We start from the raw sequence: 8,116 nt of genomic DNA, 5'->3' as shown, positions 1-8,116 counted from the left end.
CCCGGGATCATGACCTGAGCCGAAGGCAGATGCTTAACCATCTGAGCCACCCAGGCGCCCTAAATGGTATGTCTTAAATATGTGCACCTTAGGGGCGCCCGGGTGGCTCAGTCATTAAGCGTCTGCCTTCAGCTCAGGTCATGATCCCAGGGTCCTGGGATCGAGCCCCGCATCGGGCTCCCTGCTCCGCGGGAAGCCTGCTTCTCCCTCTCCCACTCCCCCTGCTTGTGTTCCCTCTCTCGCCGGCCTCTGTCAAATAAATAAATAAAATCTTTAAAAAAATGTGCATCTTATTGCATATTAATTATACCCGAAGTTATTAAAAATGTGTATTTATTTAGCACCTACTATACACCAGGTATGATTCTAGGTGCTCGATACATACAGAACAAAGTAGACAAAGATTCCAACCCTTGTGGACATTATATCCTGGTGGTGGTGTTTCTAACATTATTTTCAACTACTCTAAAATAATCCCTTAATTTAGATACGATCCTTATTATGTCATAAACATAACATGTTCATAACACTTCTTTGTTCATACTGTAATCATCCTTCTGGGCATTTAAATCCTAATTATCTTTCAAGTCCCATGTCTACCATAAAGGTAAAATATTAAATCCATATTAATATTCCTCTCCTAAAGCATGTAGATTTTCGGTATTTAAATTATATTGTCTGAGACTGTTTACTGTTGGGTTTTTTTTGTGTGTTTTTTAACTGGATCTAAGATCCTTGAGGACAGGTATCATGACTTACACATTGCCTGTTTCTTCCACAATGCCTGGCCTAGTCCAAAACCAAGAGGAGCCATCCCTGAAGTTTATTTCACTATGTTTCCCTTTAACAGGTTATTGTTCTCTAGCAAATTGCTAATTTTGGGGGGGGGGCACTAATTTTATTTTTTTAAAATTTTTATGTTAATCACCATATATTACATCATTAGTTTTTGATGTAGTGATCCATGATTCACTGTTTGTGCATTACACCCAGTGCTCCACGCAGAACGTGCCCTTTAATACCCATCACCAGGCTAACCCATCCCCCACCCCGCTCCCCTCTAGAACCCTCCGTTTGTTTTTCAGAGTCCATCATCTCTCATGGTTCGTCTCCCCCTCTGATTCCCCCCCCTTCATTCTTCCCCTCCTGCTATCTTTTTTTTTTTCCTTAACATATATTGCATTATTTGCCTCAGAGGTACAGATCTGTGATTCAACAGTCTTGCACAATTCACAGCGCTCACCATAGCACATACCCTCCCTGATGTCTATCACCCAGCCACCCCCTCCCTCCCACCCTCCACCACTCCAGACACCCTCAGTTTGTTTCCTGAGATTGAGAATTCCTCATATCAGTGAGGTCATATGATACATGTCTTTCTCTGATTGACTTATTTCACTCAGCGTAACACCCTCCAGTTCCATCCACGTCGTTGCAAATGGCAAGATCTCATTCCTTTTGATGGGTGCATAATATTCCATTGTGTATATATATATACCACATCTTTACCCATTCATCTGTCGATGAACATCTTGGCTCTTTCCACAGTTTGGCTATTGTGGACATTGCTGCTATAAACATTGGGGTGCACATACCCCTTCGGATCCCAACATTTGTATCTTTGGGGTAAATACCCAGTAGTGCAATTGCTGGATCGTATGGTAAATTGCTAATATTTTTCATCATTTTATAATTATAAGCTACTAATAAATTGTTTTTACTTGTTTTATGACACCAATAGAGAATGAAGACGACCTTAGATTCAAACTAACTTGTACTGGAATACTGACTACCTCATTTTTGAGCTGGTGACTTTGTTGTTACTTACCTTCTCTAACCCCAAACCTGTAACATGGAGATGATTTTCATCCTCATAAGTTTGTTTTGAGGACTAGAAAAAAATACTAAGAATACAAGAATGTTTGCTCCTTTCTCTTTTCCTGTTCCTCTGTCATAATCTGCTATAAGAATCAGTATTGAAACACCTTCAGGCTTACTCCAAAGTTTTAATTTCAACACGGCTATGAACTTTTAGATTTTTTTTGTTTGTTTTTTGGAGGCACTTGCTTTAAATCATGTTAAGTTTGTTTTTCTTTAAATTTATTTTTTTAACTTAAATTCAATTAACATATAATGTACTATTGGTTTCAGAGGTAGAGATCATTGATTCATCAGTCTTATTTAATACCCAGTGGTCATTACATCACATGCCCTCCTTAATGTCCATCACCCAGTTACCCTATTCCTCTACCCCCCTCCCCTCCAGCAGGCCTCAGTTTGTTTCCTATGAGTAAGAGTCTCTTATGGTGGGCGCCTGGGTGGCTTGGTTGGTTGAGCTTCTGCCTTCAGCTCCAGTCTTGATCCCAGAGTCCTGGGATGAGCCCCACATCGGGCTCTCTGCTCAGCAGGGAACCTACTTCTCCCTCTCCTTCTGCCTGCCACTCCCCCTGCTCTCTCTGTGTCAAATAAAAAAATAAAATCTTTAAAAAAAGTCTCTGGGTGCCTGGGTGGCTCAGATAGTTAAGTGTCTGCCTTCGGCTCAGGTCATGATCCCAGAGTCCTAGGATCGAGTCCCGCATCGGGCTCCCTGCTCTTTGGGAGCCTGCTTCTCCCTCTGCCTCTGCCTCTCTCTCTCTCTCTCTCTCTCTGTCTCTCATGAATAAATAAAAATCTTAAAAAAATAAATAAAAAAATAAAAAAAGTCTCTTATGGTTTGTCTCCCTCTCTGATTTCGTCATTTTTTTCTTCTCTTCCCCTATGATCCTATTTTGTTTCTTAAATTCCACATGAGTGAGATCATATGATGATTGTCTTTCTCTGAATTACTTTGAACTTTTAGTTTTGATTTTACTAATTAAACTTTTAAAAACATTTATATATTTACTGAACCTCCCACCACCATGTGCAAGGCACTGGTTTAGAATTAATGAAAGAAGGGTTAATGGGACAGACACAATCTCTTAGGGAGTTTGCAGACTAACAAGAAAAAATATACTGAATTACTAATAGCAAACATGGCATAGAATTATGAAGTAAAAACAATCTAAGATAGGGGCGCCCGGTGGCTCAGTCATTAAGTGTCTGCCTTCGGCTCAGGTCATGATCCTAGGGTCCTGGGATCAAGCCCCGCATCGGGCTCCCTGCTCGGCGGGAAGCCTGCTTCTCCCTCTCCCACTCCCCCTGCTTGTGTTCCCTCTCTCACTGTTTCTCTCTGTCAAATAAATAAATAAAATCTTTAAAAAAAAATCCAAAAAACAATCTAAGATGGACATAAAGTCGTTATTTTAGATATTTATCCTAAATTAGTATGATGTAATAAACCATGTAAAATCTATTTATATCAGCTGAGTGAACTTCTACAATCATCACAGTCATGTGACACAAATGAACCTAAGTCATGCACTGTACTACAGAGAATAAAAAAAGCCATCTGACAAATGTCTAAGTTACCAGCATGAAGCTTGGTATTAGAAAGGACAGATGAATAGAATTTCCTTCATTTTGCTTCAGTTTACTTCCAATTAGTACCACTACCATCTTATATTTGTATTGTGTTTCACAGTTTACCAAACACCTTCCCAATTATTATCCCACTTACTCCCAACAACTGCAGTGATAAAATCAGTCAGGAGAGAGACTAGATTGAGCTTTTTGGAACATATCCACTGAAAGGAAAATCCAGTCAAAATAGATTCAGACTACTAAGAAAAGCCGTTTTTTTTTTGATGTATACATTAGAATTCAAATAGAAAAAAATGTGCATATTACCAATTGTATTTATTTTTGTAAATGCACATGACAGGCTGCATTTTTTTTTTTTAAGATTAAGATTTTGTATCAAGATATTCCATGGAGTATGCTACCTTTGTGCAGAAGCTGAAGTTTCTCCATAGGGATAAAGCCATTCCTGGCATTAAACACGGGGCAAAGGAACCGATGGATCACATTTCCATGTGGAGTCCTTTTCACCTAGATCTTCTATGGAATGGGAGTAGGGCACCAAGCTTCCAAGAGCAAACAAACTATGGTAGCATCAAAATCAAACACTTTAAAAGACAGTTTGTATACTTAAAGAATTCTAGTTTTCTGTTAAATAATAAAAAATGAAAAATTCTGGAAAGTTTCAGCTTATCTTAGTTGCAGAGTAACTGAAAATATTTTTGTCTTCTCCTAGACAAATTGTTATTGAGGAAGTTAAATACCTGTAAGGACCAAAGTGATAGTGACAAAAGTAATTTCAATGAGAAAATCCTAGGGGGAATGGGGCACTTTAGCAGAGGCTGTCAAGGTCACTAAGGCAGCCATCCTTTGACACCAAGACATTTTCATTCCAGCGCTGAATTCCAGGACTGAAGTGTTATCTACCTTGCAAAACCCAGTTCAAATACAATTTCCTTTAGAAAACGTTCCACAATTTCTCTGAAAGACTAAATATAAAATTATTAGCAGAGTGAGGAGAGATCAACTATGTACCCTTAGAATGTGCTCTATCCCCTCACAGCCATAACTCTAGGCCCAAATAAGGATGACCTCTCTCTCTCTATGTACGTACGTGTACACACACACACACACACACAGTCTACCCCCAACATGGGACTCGAACTCCCATCCCTGAAATCAAGAGTCTCACACTCTACTATTGGGCCAGCCAGATGCCCTTAGGGTGACCTTTCTGATTAAGATACAAATTTGAGGGCTCCCTGCTCAGCGGGGAGCCTGCTTCTCCCCTTCCCTCTGCCACTCGGCCTGCTTATGCTCTCTCTGTCAAATAAAAAATAAAATCTTAAAAAAAAAATACAAATTTGACAAACTTCCTTGGTTAAAACCTTTCAATGACCACCCATTGCTCTTCCAATAAGGTCCAAATATTCTGGGAAATACTACAGAGAAGTTCACTGTACTATTATCTCATCACATTTCAGTAGTTTGAAAATTTCACTATAAAGCTTAAAGGTAAAGAAAAAAAAAGCTAGTCCCAAATTCTTACCCTTTCTTAAAAGACCTGGCATCTCTCTTGCCCCCTTCTGCGTTCCACACTAAATCCAACTGCTTTGACCTTTCAGTTCCTTAAATTTCCCTAAACCTCCCTCTGGGGAACCTATTTCCTTTGCCTGGACCTTTATTCCCTCCTTTGGGGGGGTCACCTTTAACTAATTCCTATTTACCCATAACATCTTCTCTGGAAGATTACTTTCCTAAGAAAACTTTAACTGATTTCCCAAGCTGGTTATCCCCTTGTTACATGTTCTCACAATATACTATATTCTTCCTTTTTAAGCTTCTGTCTAGGTTTACTGGCATTTACAGTTGAGCCTTGAACAATATAGGTTTGAACTGCACGAGTCCACTTATATGAAGACTTTTTTCTATACATAGATATTTCTAAATATAGTACATTTATAAATGTACTATATATAAGTATAAATGTACTATATATAGTATATGTTTATATAGTATATACAATATACTATAAGCATAATTCATATAATATACAAGCATAGTATATTAAGATATATACATAGTATATAGTATATTATAAATGTATTTTCCTTATGATTTTCTTCATAACATTCTCTTTTCTCTAGTTTACTGTAAGCAAACACCATAATACATATAACATACAAAATATGTATTAATTGACTATAAGGCTTTCAGTCAGTAGTAGGCTATAAGCAGTTAAGATTTTGGGGAATCAGAATTCATACACAGATTTTCCACTGTGTGGGCGTTGGCACCCCTAACACTCCCACCATTGTTCAAGGGTCAACTGATGAGACTTTTGTGATTAGTTAACCAGTAACAATGTAAAGTCCTTAAAGGCAAAATCTACAGGGATCAAAAAAAAGAAAAAAAGAAAAAAATAATCTATAGGGGTCACCATGGTATCGTGGGCAATCACCAGACAGTAGGTATTAAAAAATTTGAATAAATCAGGTAATTAACATTAAGCACTGAGTAAAGTATGAATGTGAAGTATTTACCACAGGGCAGCGCTAAGAGTCAGTACTCAACAAATACGAATTTCTGTTAATACTTTATTCTGCCTCGTATCATTACTACCTGCGTGCTTAATCACTCTCTCCAACCTGCACACCATTCCTTCTGTTTTTGGATGCCATCAGTGCCTAGCACTAACTTCAGCGGTATAAACAGATGCTCAATATTCACTGAATTTAACTGCCTTTTAAATCAATACGCCTTTCTGCATATTTACACAGAAGACATAACAACATCGACTTTTAAGTAGTTTTCCCCATTGAAAACTGTAATTTAAAAACGTATAAAACACTCCCAAAACACACTTGAGCCATGACTTTGAAATACGGAGGCCAATTTTCACGTGTTCATACAATGTCATACTTTTCAGTTCCACACTGACATCAATAAAGACTGTCAGTTTCCTCTTTATTTGCCATTATCTCCTGTGATGTATGAAGGAACCGATGTTGGACGCCACCCTAACGTTCCTTATTGCTAACAAGAAACTGCGAGTAAGGGCGCCTGGGTGGCTCAGATGGTTAAGCGTCTGCCTTCGGCTCAGGTCATGATCCCAGGGTCCTGGGATCGAGTCCCACATCGGGCTCCCTGCTCCTTGGGAGCCTGCTTCTCCCTCTGCTTCTCTCTCTCTCTCTCTCTCTCTCTCCCTCTCTCTCTCCTCCTCCTCTGTCTCTCGTGAATAAATAAATAAAAAATCTTTAAAAAAAAAAAAAAAAGAAACTGCGAGTAAAAAGACGCACATACAAAAAATTAAACATGGAAAACAGCAAACTCGAAACCTACAAAAAGACTATCGTGGAGACTGGTGGTGAAGCTACCTGAGAAATGGCCACCCCAAACAAACGTGCTGTATTTCTGCACCGTGCTCCAGCAGCGCAAGCCTTTGGAAATGGGGGTATTTTAAGTGCACCTAACTCCAAGTTTCCGAGCGCCCCCAGAACGGCAACCCTCCGCGGTGCTGGCACGGAGCTCGCCACGCAGGACGCAAGCACAGGCAGCAGGCCGGAGCCGCGGCTCACCTGAGCTGGCCAGAGTCTGGCCCCGACCGCCGCCGCCAGCGTCGCCGAAACAGCCCGGACCCCGGCCTCACCGAGAGTGCCCCGAGCGCTGCGGCTCCGCCCGACCCGACTACGCCCCCCCACCCCGCGCCCCGCCCGGGAATCGCTCGTCCACGCCCGGCGGCGAGCCGACGTCCCAGCCCATCACCCCGCCGAACGCGGCGCGGCCCCAGCGCACTGACCTCCGGGCGCAGCCGTGCTGCCGCCTTCCGGCCTGGTCCTCCGTTCGCTCAGGGGCCGCGGGCGCCACCGCCGCTGTCGGGCTGGAGCCGCTCAGACGAGGAGCACCGCCGCCCCCAGACCCGCTGAGGCTCGCGGGCCCCGCCGCTGGGACCCGGCCCGCCTCCCTGGGCCTCCGCCGCCGGGCGCCGAGCGCGCGCCGAGCTGGCTCCGCGCAGCCCCAAGAGCGCGCGCGCGCGCGCGGGGGTGGGGCCGGCCGCCGGCGCCTCAGGCCTCCGCTGACGCGCGCTAATGGCGGCGGTCTCCTGTCCGCCGTCGGCGCCGCCGCTGGCTGCCTTCTTACCCGGCCCCGAAAATGCTGGGAGCGAGGTGTGGGCTCAACGGAGAACCCAGCGTCTATTTACCTCTCTACCTCCCCAGCCTCTGATTGAGTCCGCGGAGAGATTTCCCTGCATTGTGACAACGCTGAACTTAACCCGAGCCCTGTGATTCTGGAAAGCGACGGTTAAAGAAATCCCCCCACCCTTTTGTGCTCCTGAAAGGGTTTACTGCAGGGAACCATCCTTCCCCGTGTAACTCAGATATGACTCACGCGTGCACTCTTGTTTTTACCTATGACAGGTCAGACACAGACCGTACAAATTTCCTTCGGTTTTGCCTCGTAAATGGTAAGGTGAACTGATTGCATTCACTGACCAATCTGGACGAAATACGGGCTACCTTGACTTGACCAAACTTCAGTTAAGCTGCTCTCCTTCCACCAGGCCCCTAAAGTTTGACCCACCATCAGCCTGAGTCGGTCTGCAACCCCTTCTTATCTCCACTCCTGAAAAATCGGCTCACCTTCGTGCAAAACACTGATGTGTTGGGTGGTCACTGCC

General features: G+C 43.0%; 1 protein-coding gene across 2 annotated transcripts in view; it reads right to left on the bottom strand.

The window, feature by feature from the left end:
• The window catches only part of UBXN2A (UBX domain protein 2A), a 43,101-nt gene extending 35,743 nt beyond the window's left edge, over window positions 1-7,358 (bottom strand). The window contains exon 1 of one of the 2 annotated variants that reach the window (XM_025867807.2): window positions 7,238-7,358. The gene's annotated coding sequence lies outside the window, so the exon portion shown is untranslated. Of the gene's footprint in view, window positions 1-7,016; window positions 7,095-7,237 lie in introns of those variants that run through there. The other variant, XM_073897058.1, reaches the window with a different exon arrangement.
• Window positions 7,359-8,116: the final 758 nt, after the last annotated feature.

This window comes from Callorhinus ursinus, unplaced genomic scaffold (genome assembly GCF_003265705.2).
Source record: "Callorhinus ursinus isolate GAN/ISIS: 27379988/994484 unplaced genomic scaffold, GSC_fseal_2.0 scaffold10, whole genome shotgun sequence".
NCBI classification, from domain to species: domain Eukaryota; kingdom Metazoa; phylum Chordata; class Mammalia; order Carnivora; family Otariidae; genus Callorhinus; species Callorhinus ursinus.
The sequence above is the reverse complement of the archived record's forward strand: the minus strand, read 5'-3'. Positions and strand labels throughout refer to the sequence as shown.